The sequence below is a fragment of the Mycetomoellerius zeteki genome, unplaced genomic scaffold (assembly GCF_001594055.1).
Source record: "Mycetomoellerius zeteki isolate Tzet28-1 unplaced genomic scaffold, Tzet1.0 scaffold517, whole genome shotgun sequence".
Lineage (NCBI taxonomy): Eukaryota > Metazoa > Arthropoda > Insecta > Hymenoptera > Formicidae > Mycetomoellerius > Mycetomoellerius zeteki.
The window spans coordinates 29,258-45,882 of NW_017257520.1; the positions used below are offsets into that span (position 1 = coordinate 29,258).

At 33.7% G+C, this 16,625-nt stretch overlaps 1 protein-coding gene and 1 long non-coding RNA gene across 4 annotated transcripts in view; one reads left to right on the forward strand and one right to left on the reverse strand.

Annotated features, from left to right (window-relative positions):
- The window catches only part of rdx (BTB/POZ and MATH domain-containing protein rdx), a 113,337-nt gene that overhangs the window by 8,611 nt on the left and 88,101 nt on the right, over positions 1–16,625 (forward strand). The window lies entirely within an intron of this gene.
- LOC108727662 (uncharacterized) lies at positions 225–2,231 on the reverse strand. The gene is made up of 3 exons (XR_001936857.1): positions 2,139–2,231; positions 2,099–2,101; positions 225–495 (listed from the first exon to the last, which is right to left on the reverse strand). It is a non-coding gene; the product is annotated as an uncharacterized lncRNA (long non-coding RNA).

Consider the following 16,625-nt stretch of genomic DNA (forward strand, 5'->3'; position numbering starts at 1 on the left):
ACGTAATTTTGTACTCGGAGAGAGAGAAAGAATTTCTTTTTATGATAGCAGATAATAATTCTGTTAGCTTTAATTTGCCACAACCATCACGATACTTAATCGAATTAATTTGCTTGTAACAATGTGATTATTATTCGAATATTATTTATTTAATTAAGATTAATATCTGTCGATATTGCATTAATTAACACGAGCTACCTAAATAGCTTTTATCGAACGTTACATTATCCGATGAGATTCAATTTCGTCGGGTATAAATCTTCTTTCGCATAATTCAAAGCACTGCCCTATAACGATAGTTTTGACGTAATAGCAGGGCTGATGTCCTTGATTTCGTCATTCGTTACCTTCGTCCTGCCAGTCAGTCTCTCGTGCCAATTTCCCTCGACCTCTGCTTAATCGATTATCGTTTTAGTGCGGCTCGCGGATAGATCCCGCTCGTCCGGAATGATTAAACTCGCTTGGGTTAACGTAGGCCGTTGCGATTTTGCCTTGCTTGCCTGTCAATCGAGCAGAATATTTCTATCGAGTCATCTCATATTCCAAAATTACATTCATTTATATTTTTAAACTATAACTTGATATTACGTGCTTTATAACTTTATCGTGTAAAACAAGTAAATTTTTAAGTGCCAATCTAATCTTTTATCGTTCTCAAGTTCATTAATTTCATTAGGGAGACCGTGTCTCGTTGGCACAGTTTTCATAATTTTGGCATTAGATTTTTTAAACAATTAACTATTATGATTAAAATACTCAGTGTGATAGAGAGAACCTTTCTCTACATTTTGAAACTAATAATAGTTTTATACACTGTATATTTTCTTTGCAATAAATGAAATACGAACATGCTGCATTATAGTTAACTTGCCCCAATATGTGAGGTAAATTAGTATAATACATATCACAGTATAAATTGCCTTTGTGGTAAATTCTATATTAAATTAACAAAAATGTAATAGAAAAATAATACAAATAAAAATTAGAGAGTAGATATGTACTTCTTAGTAAAAATTGTATCTTTCAAAGTTATTTTGTAATCATCAAACAGCAAAATGTTGTTACAGAAAAACAAATATAAATTATTTTAGTTTTACCTTATTTTAATATAGAAATATTAAATACAAAGTGTTTTGTCAGAGTTAAATGATAAATGAATGTTCACACGTACGGTACAATAAGTCAACCTAATCTTTTCTTATGATATGAACCGAAATACTCCATCCCTACACACGTCTGATTTTAACCATTTTATTGTAATAAATTACTATTGTTGCTCAAAATAACGTGTTGCATACTAACAAACACTTTTTTTAACTTTTAATACTTTTCTTTAACTAATAATATATCACTTAGATTTGCTTTTTCAAGCCGAAGGACATTAATATGAAATTATGAAATGATCAAAAATTTATTTACCTGCTCTTGAATTAGATTTTTTCTTTTTCTATTGTATATACTTGTTTAATTTAAATGAAACTTAGGGAGAAGTACTTATGTTGTAAAAGAGATATTTTGCAGTAACTTTTCCATTGTTTCTTTTGCCACAAATACATAAACGGAACGCAATACCAACTTACCTCTTGTGCCAACGAGTCTCCTCTACATTGTATTTGTGTTGAAATCGGTCCACTCAAGTCCTTGTTAAAATTTTGTGTTGAATTTTCAACACATCCGAGTGTTAATTTAATACAATGTGATTATGTTGTTTAAATATTTTATATAAAATTAATATTTAACATATCTTATAGTGTCAAAATAACAATTTATGAGTAAGTGAAAAAATAACAAATGTAGTGTTTTTAAAACATAATTTCCAAAATAAATGAATAAATATGTGTTAATTTAACATTCATAAATGATAATTTTACTGAAAAAAATCTACAATTTACTTACAAATTGTGTCAATGTTATATTTTTGTCTTAATTTTTTTTACATTTTGTGTTACTTTCTGATGTATTCATCTTGTGTAAACTTAACACAAAAGTTTGAACGGACCGTTTAGGACACGTGAAATGTGTTAAGTTTAACACAAATTTTTCATTGTCGATGTTTGAATAATTCTTGGCTCGATTATCTTGAACATTCCAACTTAACTTTCTGCGGAGCTCTAAATTCAAAGGGGAAAGTTACTTACTCTTGGCTTGTTTATCGTCCATCACTGAGAAAGGTCCCGCGTCACTCGACCCGCCGCCATATGCCAGCTTCGTGCAAATCGTCGGCATCTGTCCGCGACCGGGATCTGCGAAAGCGAATTCGCCGCTGCGGTGATGGTACCCTTTAGCGATCGCCGGAGACGATACGCGTTTGCCTCGTCGCGAGGGAAAGTGAGCGCGAACTCTCTCGTCGTCCTCATCTCCGTCGCGGTCGTCGCATCGCGGTCTAAAAAAGGTCCAACCGACTTTCTAACATCGGGCCAATTCGTGATATATTGTTTTATTGGCCCTCAAAAACCTTCGGTGTCTTGCGAAATCATCGTTTCCAAAACTTCCATCTCGCTCGATAATTCACGCAGAACTTATTTACGAAAAATGTTTCTGCGAACCACAAATCGCGTTTTTTATTTATTCCTTTGCTTCGACAGACTGTGCACACGTATTATAATTTTGTAACTGAATGAGAATCAAGTTCGAGTGTTATGTCGATTATGATGTCGATATATAAAAAAAGATTTGTTTGAAGTTTATAAAAAAAAAATGCGCTAAAAAAAGAATATTTTCTTACAATTAATATAGGAGAGTTGAATGTAATAAACAACAATAAATGACATTAGACCGTGATAGATATGTGACATAAATATTGGATTGTCGTGCTTCATAATATTTCGGTGTGAATTTATATAAATATTTATATATATATATCCAGTTTTGTAAATTATGCGTCAATTTAATTTTCGGTCTCGAATAATATTGGATTGATACATAAGTTCATTCGGTTTTTTTAGGGTGGAATGAAACAATTTTATATATTCTATTAAAAAAAAATTCGCAATTATACTATTCGATAGAGTAAAGTTTCAGCTTTAAGAATCTTTAAGAATTTTTTTTTAATTGCGGTACGATAATTTTTAACTGAGTTATAATCGAAGTCAGAGTGCTTTCTTGTTTCACCAACGAGTAATAATAAAAAATCGTAGGAACATGTTTTGAAAATGAATTTTGAGGGAAAATTTTAAGCTTTCACGTCAGATAGTCGAAATTTGTACAATTTTTTTTGGGTACGTTACAAGCCTACAAAATGGGAAGAATATTTTCCATTTTTTTAGTTCATAGTTTTCTATATATAAAAATTACCAAACTCACATAAACTACTCTCACTAAAAAAATATAGTAACCCCTTCCAAAAAGTAAAGACTTCAAGCTTTAAAACTTTTTTTTTAATTTAAATTTTATTTTTAACGAAAATATTGTATATACAACTTTAAGCTACCGAACAAATTTATTTGCCAACCCAGTCATCACAAATTAAATTAACAAATAAAATAATATTAATGCTAGGCAACTTAAAATACTGAAAAGAATTTATTGCGCGATTTAATAATCTTACAGTCTCTGTAAGACATGGACGTCGCGTTGAAATTTTCAATATATATGGAATGTTTCACGGCGACGCGTTTTATTTTGCACGATTGAAAAACGCACAAAAAGAAAGATTTCTCCTTAAACAAAGCTAGATAATCGAGCGCGCGGCTACTCGTATTTGGGTTATCATAGACGGTGCCGAGGCTTTCTAGCTTTCTATGCTTATGCCAAGGATGTCCACATTACGAAGGATCCCCCACGCACATTTAGCTTCACGCATTAGTCAGGCCATTATGCGAGGCGCGCGACGTGTCGAGTCCTCCACCTCGTTCATCCGTCTTGGCCGTTTAACCCTTTTCGCGTTGATTATATTTTACGATCTCTCGGTCGTCATAAGCTGTCGTTACGCGTGCACGAGTTCACCGGAGGCTCGCGGTAGGATATTTTCTTGCGCCGGAGCGACATTATCGTCGTTTTATCTTTTTTCATTCGATAACTTAATTATTACAACCTTGGCTCCGAAAGTGCGGAGCAATCAATCGAGGTAAGATAAACATGAAGCTCACGCCGCCGAAAGTCGATTAAAACGTGCGATAAATCAAATTTAACAAATTGTTTTTATTTCATATCTTTTAACCGGATATTAAAAACTAAATACACACTGAGAGAAAAGTGTTTGATATTTGTGACTATAATTGCATGATAAAATAATTATGGTTAGGAGCTGCATTTTTGTAATTATTACTCCTACAATGTTAGTAATAATAATTATATTTATATAGTTGTATATAAAATATATAGTGGCAGTGAAAATAACTATAAATTATAGTTAAATTATGGAAATTGTATAATAACTATTTTTTTTTTTTTCAATACAGAGAATGGCTGTTACGCAGAAATGTGCCATTTATTAAACGCGCGCTTTCGCACTCTTGGCCAAGGTTTTATGTTCTCGCACACGCAACTTTGTAAGAGATTAACGGGCTAAAATTAATCATCTTAAAAATATGTCGTAATATCGTTTAATTTTACGGCCCCCGCAATAGGTGCGTGTGTCACGCGTCCAGTTAATTTTATCGTTAAAATGCTACACCGTATTTTATCATTACACGGTTATATCGCTCGTGAATGACTAGAAACTCATACGATTCGCACGTTCACACTTGTGCACGTGTAGAGGTGCTTTTGGTCGAGCGCTATAAATATTTGGATCAAAAATTGCATCGTCGTCCTCACTTTCGCGACGGCGAGGTCATCGCAAATCGATCGCTCGCTCAAACACGTGTGTCGTTTACTTTTTTTATACAATGTAAGGGAAAAGTAGGGAATATGATGGAATAGCGTTTTTTAAATTAACATTGCTCCGATATAAATGCACATGAAGACTTAAAATTTATACAGAACTCTCGACGAATATGTTAGCTATAACAACATCCAATAAATGAAATTCGCCAAAATTTAAGTCTAACGTCAATATTGGCAAAAAAAAAATAAAAAGTGTGAAAATGGGGGGGTCCAAAAAATGAGATGTAATATGAAATACTCCTGAAATTTAGGTAATAGTAATAAATAACACAATAAATGAAATCAAAATTTGTTTACTTGTGTAAACCGATTAAGAAAAATAATTACAAATAGTTCACATTTTTATTGTACAATAACACAGAAAATATAATAGCATTATTGGACATCATTACAATAAAGAATAAAATCAAATCTTGAATCATTAAATTATGACGTACAATTTTTTGCGTTAGTTGCTCCACAATCTTCGTGTGTCCACCGATAACATATTGCGTATTGCACTCAGATTTCTCCATGTTTGTCATCCTTGAAACTGCCATTGCAAAATAGACATTGTGTATCTTCATCATCGCTTAATGTGTCATCTTTATGAACATCATTGTCTGTACCGCTTCCATCATTTATTTCATGGCTTTTCTTCTTAGAGAATAGCTTTCTTCTTTTGCAGTAGGCTTGTACTTATTTATTTCCTTTCTTTTTTATTTTTACTTGACTCTTGCTATTTAGCGCATTTTTCATTTTTTTACGATAAGGTGACGAATGTTAAAATACAAGTTGAACCCGCACGATTTGAAGTTGTGGATCGTGAAATGGGTACAGGCATAATGTCGGATAGTAATATTGCATTACTGGGTCCAGGCATTGATTTTTCGAGTACGTTAACAGTTGAATTCATAGATGATTGCGTACCTTGACTTATTGTTACAGGTTGAACAGGAAAATTATAATCTTGAAAAATATGTCTATTCAGTGGATAAAGACCAGTCTCCCTGAATGCATTCACAGAAATTTCCATTGTTGCGGAGCGGTTGTATGCAGCAGTAAATAATTTAGCTACACGATATACAGTTACATTTGCATTATATATACTCGGACCCAAGAAGATAGAGATACTAATATATATAGTATATATTAGTATCTCTATCTTCTTGGGTCCGAGATCTTAGAAAATTTTCAATTTCTTGTGCGTAATATGTTTTCAAAGGTTTCATAAATTCTACGTCTAACGGTTGCATTATATGAGAACTATGTGGTGGCAAGCATATTATATGAACAAAATTATTTATTGCCATCTCGTTTACTTCTGTACTTTTTGTATGTGAATTATGTTCATCTAAGAATAGTAATACAGGATTAGTAGTACTTGGGACTGTGTGTTTTATAAAGTGATCAAACCACATTGTAAAAATTTCCTTTTGAATCCATCTGGATGGATGACTGGTCCATATTGAACCCGATGGGAGCGTTATCCATTAATTCCAATTTTATATTCTTTCTTGGCCAAATTATTAAAGGAGGGATATAATTGCCGACTGCGTTCATACAAATAACTACAGTAATCAAATTTTCTCTCTCTAGAGATGTTAATGCACCGACTTCTTTTGACACTAATGACTTTTTCCAACTTATGCTGGACAACTGTGATTTCCAGTCTCATTTACGTTATATATTCTATGAGGCTGTCGATTAATTTTATCATATGCAACTTCATATAAATAAAAAAAAGTGTTTACATTTTCCCTATTAAATTCGGCTATTCTTGCACTTGAAGTAACGTGTGGTGTTCTTAATGCAAGATTCGGATGTCGGCGTAGAAATGCTTGAAACCAACATTTATCTGCTTCTTCATTGCAAAATGGATGCGGTAAATTATTTTTTATGGCAAGTTGATACGTCATTCGTTTTACATCCCGTTTTTTTTATTCCAAAAAAGTAGAATCCATTTGGATACAGTATTCAACAAGTTTCTTTTCCAATTCTAGTCACAATATTGATTTTTTACCCAAAGGAATATTTACTTTTTTTTCTGGGTGAAAGAAATTCATCTTTTACATATCTAAATAAAGATCTAGGTACATTATATTTCTTTGCTGCTAAATATCCACATTTTCCTGATCGAACATCTTCGATTGCTTTCACCATTGCAGATTTATTCCATTTATGACGTTTAGAACGTTTCCTTGACTGTTCAGGATCTGTCTGTTTAGAATTTGACATCTGTACAAATACAATTAATTTATAAGATATTTATTACACAACATAATGCAATTGATTCTATAAGAATAATCTATAATCTCAACACAAATAAGCTGATAATGTGGAATACATTCTATAACCTAACCTACCTGATAGCGAATAAGTTGTTAATATGGAACCTATTCCATATTCTCAATCCTCGATGTATTCCACATTACCTGCATGTCGTCATATGACAAACAAAGTCTTTCCGTAGCAAATAGAAATCGCAATTATCTGCATAATATTGTTTATGCAACATTATTAAAAGCGTCTATATAATATAAGCATTAACAAATTTATCTTTAGTTTGTGAGAACACTTTTCAGAAAAAGCTGCCGAATCTCCTGACGCAACGAAAATAAATAAATGTTTATTGTGATGAAACGTTTCGTCGAACTGAGCTCGTTGCTTGTTATGATATGTTTGGTAGCAATTGCAATAACTTTCAGCGATTGCCGCTAGATTGCAATGTTTTGTTTAGAAAATAAGCCACTATTTCATATTAACAACCTATTCCACATTTCCTGCTTTTACCCTACCACTCGTTGGCAACAATGGCAAAATAATTTTTTTGCCTCGCGAATTTATCACCGATAAGCTGTCAAATGATTTCAGAGTCTCGTCTCGAACACATTCTTCTAATGTTAAATTTCAAAAATACTTTGATGTGTTATGTCTTTCTATTAGATCTCTTTATATTACAAGATGAACAATTAGTCGTTCTTCTTCATTTCTGTTTTTTATCAAGTCTTTAACCCAGATTCCTTTTTAAGTCACAAACGAGATAATTTAAATTCATCGCATAATATCTTCATAACTGGCAAAACATGTGCCAGCTATGAATGAACATGCCATTGTATTAATGACCCTAAAACATAAGAAAACAACATAAATACACAGTAGAAAATCCCTTAAATTTGTGTTGGAAATGGTCCACTCAAGTCCTTGCTAAAATTTTGTGCTGAATTTTTAACACATTTGAATGTTAATTTAATATGATGTTATTTAAATATTTTGTATTAAACTGATATTCAACATTTTTTAGTGTCAAAATAACACAGTTTATAAGTAAGTGAACAAATAATATAAAAGTAACGTATTTAAAAATTTAAATTCTAAGATAAATGAATAAAACGCATTAACATCATAATGTTAATTTTACTGAAAAAATATACTTCCACGGTTTGCTTACAAATTGTGTCAGTATATATTATCCTTCTTTGTTAATTCTTTTATATAATATTTGTGTTACTTTCTAACATATCTTGTATAAAATTAACACAAAAATTTATGTGGACCGTTTGAGACACATAAAATGTGTTAAGTTTAACACAAATGTTCCAACTGTCTAAGTAAAGAATCGCCAAACATATCGAGGCTGAATTTTGGTGCCTAATAATATTTTTATGTAAATTTTAAATACATCTTTCATTATATAAATTGCGCGACAATTATTGTCAAATTTGGAACGCAATCATAAATTGAAGCTAAAATAATGATATCACAAATTAAATTGATCGTCAATTTAATAATGATAAGGTGCTAATAAGCACCTTAAAACACTGCAAAGAACTTAAGAAAACAATTTACGCTCGCTGCCATCAATAAAAAGATTTGCGTGAAGTTTGAAATTTGGAACATGCATAAATTTTTTTGCTCGAGATATTTAAACTCAATGTTTGAAAGTAATAATTAGAGATGCAGATGAAGTATTACTGAGCAAAAAGAGTGCTTAGAAATTTTGTCTATGATCTCGAGAGCATGAATATACAATCGTGTAAATTTAACGTGATAATGGAAAAGCTTTCTCAGCGAAAATCGTTAGTTCGCAATGCTCTCTAAAATTTGTGGGTCTCGGTGGAGATTCCTGATGCACAATTCGCTCGTCTGCGTTGGTCGTATCCGTCTTAATCGTCACAGTAGGTGACAGTAAAGCGCCTGTCGGAACGCTCGCCCTCGGCCAGCAAGTGATGTCACAAAGAAGACGCTGTGTGTTACACCACCGACGGGGATTTGACGGAGCTCGACGATGCCGGCGGGGAAGGGAGACGACGACGACGCGGACTCTCTCGCGCGCAGCGGAGCAGCGTAACCTCGAAAACGGAGGCGTGCCCGTACCGCCGTCGTGCCGTCGTCGTCGGAGAGGGGCCGGCACGTTACACATATTTGAGGTCAGGAGATATAAATAAATGCTAATATCAACAGGCACTGGGGCCAGTTTGATATCCGAAGCCTCGTTTCGGTCGACTTGCGCGCAGCTGGCCTCTTCCCCTCCGTCCGATCCGTCTAGGATTCCCCGGTGGATTTCGACAATGCGCGCCGACAGTGCAGAGACACGCTCTTTGTCTCGTTTACCCTTAATTAGGGGCTCCGGCTGAGCTCGCGTAGCGCAATTAGTCACGCGCGAACGTTACGATCTCATTATGTTCTTATCGCGTCATAGCCGACAAGTTAGGGATTTTTGGTAATTGTATATGTTCTTTAAGTAACAAGAACAATTAGTTTTCTCTTTAACTGATTGATTGTTAAACGAAGGACTTTATATATTTATAATTTTGGTTTACTCGACACTTTGCGTATTTTGTTAAAGATGATTAAACATACCGATTAAGAGTTTAATCCACGAGTTTTGAAACCGATCGATAAATACAGGAATTTTGCTGATACAGCAAACTTTTTCATGCAAAATAAAACTCGGTAAGTTACGTAAAAATCATGTAACTGATAGATTTGATAAATAAGTTTAAGAATAACTCTCTGATGCTCTCTGATTGTTTGTATAAATTTAAAAGCAAACACGAATTTTTAAATATATCATTTAATCTTGAAGTTTTTTTACTTTTAACGAAATTAAAAAAAATTCAACATGTCAATTTCTGTGTCGTAATGTAACGCGTTTGATGGGAGCAGAATTATTCATAAAGAACTAGATTGTTGCGGTTCTGCAGCGAGATCTGCAATTAGTAATTCGCACGCTTTATCGCGCATCCTTATCACGCGATCTATTTTTCTAGAGATCAAGATGCTTGCCGCTATTGCAATCAGTGTTGTAACAGCTGCAAAGAACGTCTAATAGTATCGCTTTGTTTCGCCCGAATGCACTAAGACCGGATTTATCTGAAAATAGCAATAGATATGAAGATAATAATGCAAATTAAAAGTAATTACATAATTATTCCGACAACCTTTTCCATTTGGTATTTTTATCTTTTTTTACTTTTTTTTTTATTATTTTAATATCTGATTTCTTAACGTATTACTTTAAGCTATAAGTTTATATGTAATGTTTTCAGCGCTTGATAAAGGATACCATTTTAGAGTGCTTTAAAAATAGCAATCTCTTTTTCTGTTTTATTTCTTTTTGTCTTCAAACATAATTATGTGCATTTTTTTTTTCTTTATTTGAAGTTCTTGTTTCAGAGAAGACTTATTCCAGACTGTTCAATAAATGATCATTTTCTTTCTTTCTCTTTCTGTTTTTTTTCTGTCTTTTTAAACACAATTTTATTTACTAATGAGCAAATATACAATAAACGTTAATTTGTCCAGTTTCTTTTCATGGTATCTAATTGCTTCTTTTCTTGCTTCAAAACACTGTTAAAGTACTGATTACGTAGGTAATGTGTCTTGCGCTCGAAGGAATAGTGTCTAATAAATAGCGATTCATTAAGGAATTCTAATCTGATAGATTATTGATGAAGCTTGAAAATGATTTCTGACCGCCTTGGCACATGTAGGGCCCCGATCAAAGTAGACCATCGTTAAAAGACTATTACTCATCCACCTAGATTACGTATCGATTCAGATTGCTATCTCAGCACCACGCGATGGTTCAGATATTCCGCGTCCATGGCGCGTGTCCGCTAATCCGCAGGAAGGATGCATCGGGGGCCGGTCGGGCCCCACATGACCACTCGCCGGGCGAATTACGTACGCAAGTGTATGTATGTATGGATGTATGTATGTATGTATGTATGTATGTATAACGACTTATCTACGTAACCTACTCCACTTGCACTCCGGCGCGCCGTCCGTTCGCGGGAATGCGCTTCCTCGTTACACACAAACGCACCCACACGCCATTCTATCGATCGCTCACGTTACCTGGATACGGGAATTGCCTGGATACACTTTATCATCTCCTTTCAGTTTCGCCTTTCGTTACCCGTAAACTGTTGGCGAGAAATAACGCCCCTCTGCTGTTTATGTTTGACTCGTTCTCGCGCGCAAACATATACGAGTAATGTACCGAGCAATCTTCAGAAATGAGGGTCGATCTTCAATTTTTGTCTCTACCTATCAAAGGTATCGACAAATGTCTTACCTGATAAAGGTAATGGTAAATAAGACGCCCGTCACAAAATATAGCAGGTTCAGATTCAAATCCTGGATAACGTGATATTTTTTGCAATAAATTTATAGTTAATTTTTAAAATACTCTTTAGTATTGTGTGTGAAATTATTAAATTCGTCATCAATTTAATTTGTGATATTATATACTGCAGCTAGCTTTAATTTAAGATTGTGTATACACAGAGAAAAGTATTTGATATTTGTGATTATGATTGCATGGTTAAAAAACTATGGTTAGGATGTCCATGGTTAGTACTGCTATAATATTAGTAATAATAATCTTATACGTATAGTTCTCTCAAATATGGAAAAATTGTACTATAAATTATGATAATCTGAACTATTAATATAGTAAAATGTTAAGATACGAATGGTGAATAAAAATAATTCCATTTTTATGTAATAAATGCACTCGTCATTATAGTGAATATAACTATTTTTTTAACATTCGCTCACTATTTATATAGTAACTATTTATATAATAACTAAGAGATATGGTAAGGAAAAACTAATTTGCATGGTAAAGAAAAACTTAATGCACGTCATAGTTGTAATGATCATATTTCAATGTTAAAGCAGCTATAACGTGCATGGTTAAAAAAATTATAAATTTATAGTGGACCCAAAAAAATGACTAAATTATAGTTAAATTAACTGCATCATTTTTTTGCAATCATTTTTTCTCTCAGTGTACTTTAATACCGATAAACAATCGGTGCGCAATTTACATAACTGAAAATTGTCAAATTCACGTAAAAATATTATCACGCCACGATTTGCTTTGAATAAGACCGTCTTTGCTTATTTTTCCTGAGTATTACTCGAGTTTCCGTATTTAATTTAAGTAAGTTAAATAGACTTGCATATCGCTTACCGACTCTCTCGGTATATTATTTGCGAGAATATATTTGCAAATATGGTTGCAAATTACTGCTGAATCTATCTTGATAGAGGGACATGAGAGATACGTGGAAATTGATATACGTGCATTTTAATAAGTTCAGCATCTGACGCGGTACAAATTGCAGTAAAGGAATGTTCTCCACAAACGGAGATTATGACACACATTGCAGAAATGCGCACGTATCGCGTACACGTGCCGCGATTAGGATAGCATTCCTTTCAGGAACGAAGCACGATTGCAGTCAACGTGATCTCCTTCGCGCGACCGTAGTTCCGCATGAAAATCACATTATCCGGAAATAACCCACTCGCTCGTATCGGCACGGTATTCGTTTCTCGCGAATTTTCATAACCTTTCGCGAATTATTCTCGAGACGGACTCGTTCCGGGCGGATCGTTAACTATCCTTTCGCTGTAAACATGGACACGTGCCGTGCGACAGGAAGGTGTCGTGCACGCGCACGCGGCTGGCCGATCGTTTCGATCGATCCGCCGTCGCGGCTCGTCCCTGACCTAAGCCACGCGCGTTTCATTCCGCCAGTCCAGAAATTCCAGTTCGCAACACCAAGATGTCAATCTCATCCGCCTCACGGGAGATCCGCTTGTCAATCATGGGCGCCGCGCGTCGCGCGAGAACGTCTCCACTGTGCACCGATTTGAATAATGCGACGCTTCGTATTCAAGTCTGGTGGCATATACCGTCGTTTCCGAGTTCACTTGTCCATGAAATGCTATAAATCTCGCACGCACCGTCAACGTTATCATTCTGTTTTTTGCTTAAAAATAGCGAATTGCATTTATTAATGAGAGGGCGTTTTTCTGTCTTTATCGAGTTTTCGTTTAAAAGAATCACATTCTAGAAAATAGCGGTGTGAATTTAACTATGTAATTCTCACTGTGTGGATTTTAAATCCATACGTCCATGGTGTTAAATCCACACCATGATGGTGTTGAAATCAAACACTAGGGGTTTTAAATCCACATTATGTCGGATTAATTAATTTAACACCAACATGATGAGAATTATATAGACACCGCATGAGTGTTAAATCCATATCGCCATTTTTTTCGAGTACAAGGTCGAGAGAAGCGGCCATTATGATCTCATCGGTTGTGTCTTCTTACATCGTTAATTGCTCTTGTCATGTCAATAACGTAATTATTTATGCATTCATATCTGTAAATATATTCGTGTAACTGAAGAACGCGATTCGTTGTATAATAAATCCAGCGTTATTAGGTAATGCAGAAAAATTGAAGACTTTTCAGGAAATTAATTCTCAAGGATTAATCGACGATAAAATTTACATTTCAATTTCACCAGAAGTTTGATTTGCAAATCACTCGTGTCGATGCAGATTATGTTATTGCGAGAGGAGATCATCCAGGTGCAAATTAATAGCCGCGTTTTTATGCCAGAATTTCGCTCGAATGGATAGGATATGCGTAACCGTTTCGAGGAACGGTTTTTATTGTACAGACGCGTTGAAGAACATGCGGCTAATTTTTCGGCCGCGAGTACGACACGGCGCGTCGGATCGACGCTCCGCTGGCCTGGTTCCGTTGTTAAACTGCCCTCGAGATATAGAAACTGTTAATCTGTTAACCTACCTGCCTGTAACGCGCCCGCGATCTCCATAGTGTGAGTGGTATCGAGCGACCTAGACGTCCGCCCTGCATGACGATCCTGACGACCTGAGAATTGTCGTTGCACCAGCCAACGAGATCTCGCTCGTGCTCATGGAATACTTGCATACGTGTGTTTACATGCGTATGCATGAGGTTTTACGCCGATTTTATGACGGTCGCGAATGTAAAGTCCTGTATGTCTTCGTAGCGACAAGATAAAAAGGCTTTTATCGCCACAGAAGCCGGTTAAGGAGAACCGCCGCCGGTTCTCGCGATCTCCATCTGGGAAATTCTAATCTGCTTTATGTCTTCTGCAAAATTACGATATGAACTTTTATGAACGGACGGCATAATCACGCTTAATTACATTCTGCCCTTGACCAACTGCTTCCCTCCGCTTATCATACGTAACGAACACGAGGCTGTTCTTTTTCTCAATACATTGAGAGAAAAACTGTTTGGTATTCGTAATTATAATTACATACGATTATAATTATGATTACGACTACTATAGTATTAGTAATAATAATGTATAGTTCTATCAACTAATATATGTATATATTATACTTTTATATATAAAAATGATTTAAATAATTACAATTATATAATTATTTTTATAGTTGTAATAACTATAATTATAGTAATTTTCGGTTAACTATATATAGTTATTATTACTGAATGTTATAGTAGTTATAATAATAATTATAGTAATATGTAATTATAGTTACAAATACCAAACGGTTTTTTCTCAGTCAGTGTAGGAGGTAAATATGTTCGCGAGTCGAACTTCTGTGATGGAATTCAAGAAACATAAATACCATCGACTTAAACAATCTCTATAAGGCAATCAATATTATTGAACAATATTTTATATTGCACAATATTATTGCTTGTCTGGCAATATTAAGGATTTGTGCAATATATTGTGCCAATTGTTCTTTGAGATATATCGTGCAACTTATATTGTGTAAAATATATTGATTTGTCTGTTGGTATCGTTGTGCAATAAGGTCTTAATTTATGACGATCAACATTCATTTTTAGCATTAATAAACATTATCAAAATTAACATTAAATAATGGAACTTGAGTAATCACTTTTGTGGTCATATGATCATAATGAGTTCTTTTCTCACTCGTTATCACACGCAGAATAATAACCGTTCCACTTAAAGAAGTACTATTCAGTTTAGAAATTTATTTCTATTAAATCTTAGCTTGCTCAATAATCACATGTCAACTAACTCTCGTGAGAAGAAATTTTGTTGATACATGTCGCTAACACGACAAATTTTATTGGTACATGTCGCTAATGACAATTATGTAAAGTCAAAAAATTAGATGTTAATCTTATAACAAAAATTAGCTAAATTATTGCATAATTTGTTTAAAAATTTTATTATATTAAGTAAGAAAAAATGGAAAGAGAAGAGGTAATTTTTACATAACCATTCTGTTATATGCTTTTATGTTTATTGTGTTATGATTTCAGTTTTTTACTGTTAATATTAATAAAATCACTGTTAGTTGAATTGATTTATCAATGTTAGTAAGTAGCGCAATTATATATCATAACAACCTACATAAAATGATTACTATAGGGAGTGCAAAAGGCTAGTTGTTTGGTTATATATATATATATATAAAAGCTCTCTAAATCTGAATCAGTGGATAATCACTGATATCAGTGCCAGTATGCCACTGATAATCAGTGGATTAAATGTGAGATTCCTAACGTAGCTAATCTTTATTATGTGATCTAACTAATCTTGTTTTAGTTGTTAAATTCAATGAATATGGTATTGGAAGATTGAAATTAACGTGCAAATATCAGTATTTTAGTCAAATAATGCTCAAATATTCTTTCTTTTTTAGTTGAACTTCACTGATTATCAGTGCCAAGTATGCCACTGGGTAATTAGTGACTATCCACTGATTCAGATTTAGAGAGAGTGTAGAAGGATAGTAAAGAATGGACGAATATAGCAAAATACAAGTGGTTCTTTTATTCTTTGTTCAGCTTAATGTTTTGTATAGCCTACCTATTTAGAATTTACGGCATTTTTAGCGGGATTCATGCCCAAAGTGCCATATAAAGTGCGCAAATTGGATTCAGTACATTCAATCTAATAAATGGATTACATGCATTTATCTCATGAAACGCGTATCTCGTATCATAACACTCGTAATATATGCAGCAAAAAAGATTAGAATTAGTATCTATCTATTACTTCATATATTTATTTATCATTTTTATTTCTTAATAAAACTTTGTATATATAAATATATTTTATAAATTATTATATATTTCAAAAAAATTTTTTTTAATAAAAAATAACTATTTCAGATTCCTAATATTTTCTTTTCGTGATAGAGTAGATGGCAGAAAGTTTTTATTGGTATAGTTATTTACCTTAAACATAGTAGGTAAATAATACTTGATAAATTAAGTTTTTAGGTATGGTATATACAGGGTGAGCCAAAAGTCTGGATACACCCAAATATCTCATAAACGATAGATTTTAGAAAAAAATGTTTCAAACAAAAGTTGTAAAGCTTAAAAAGACGCATTTAACGATAGTAATTTGACCTAGAATGGCGTTGTCAAGGTCACGTCAAGGTCAACTTAATTTTTTTAAATGGAACCCCCTACTTTTTATTTCAGATTCTTGTAGG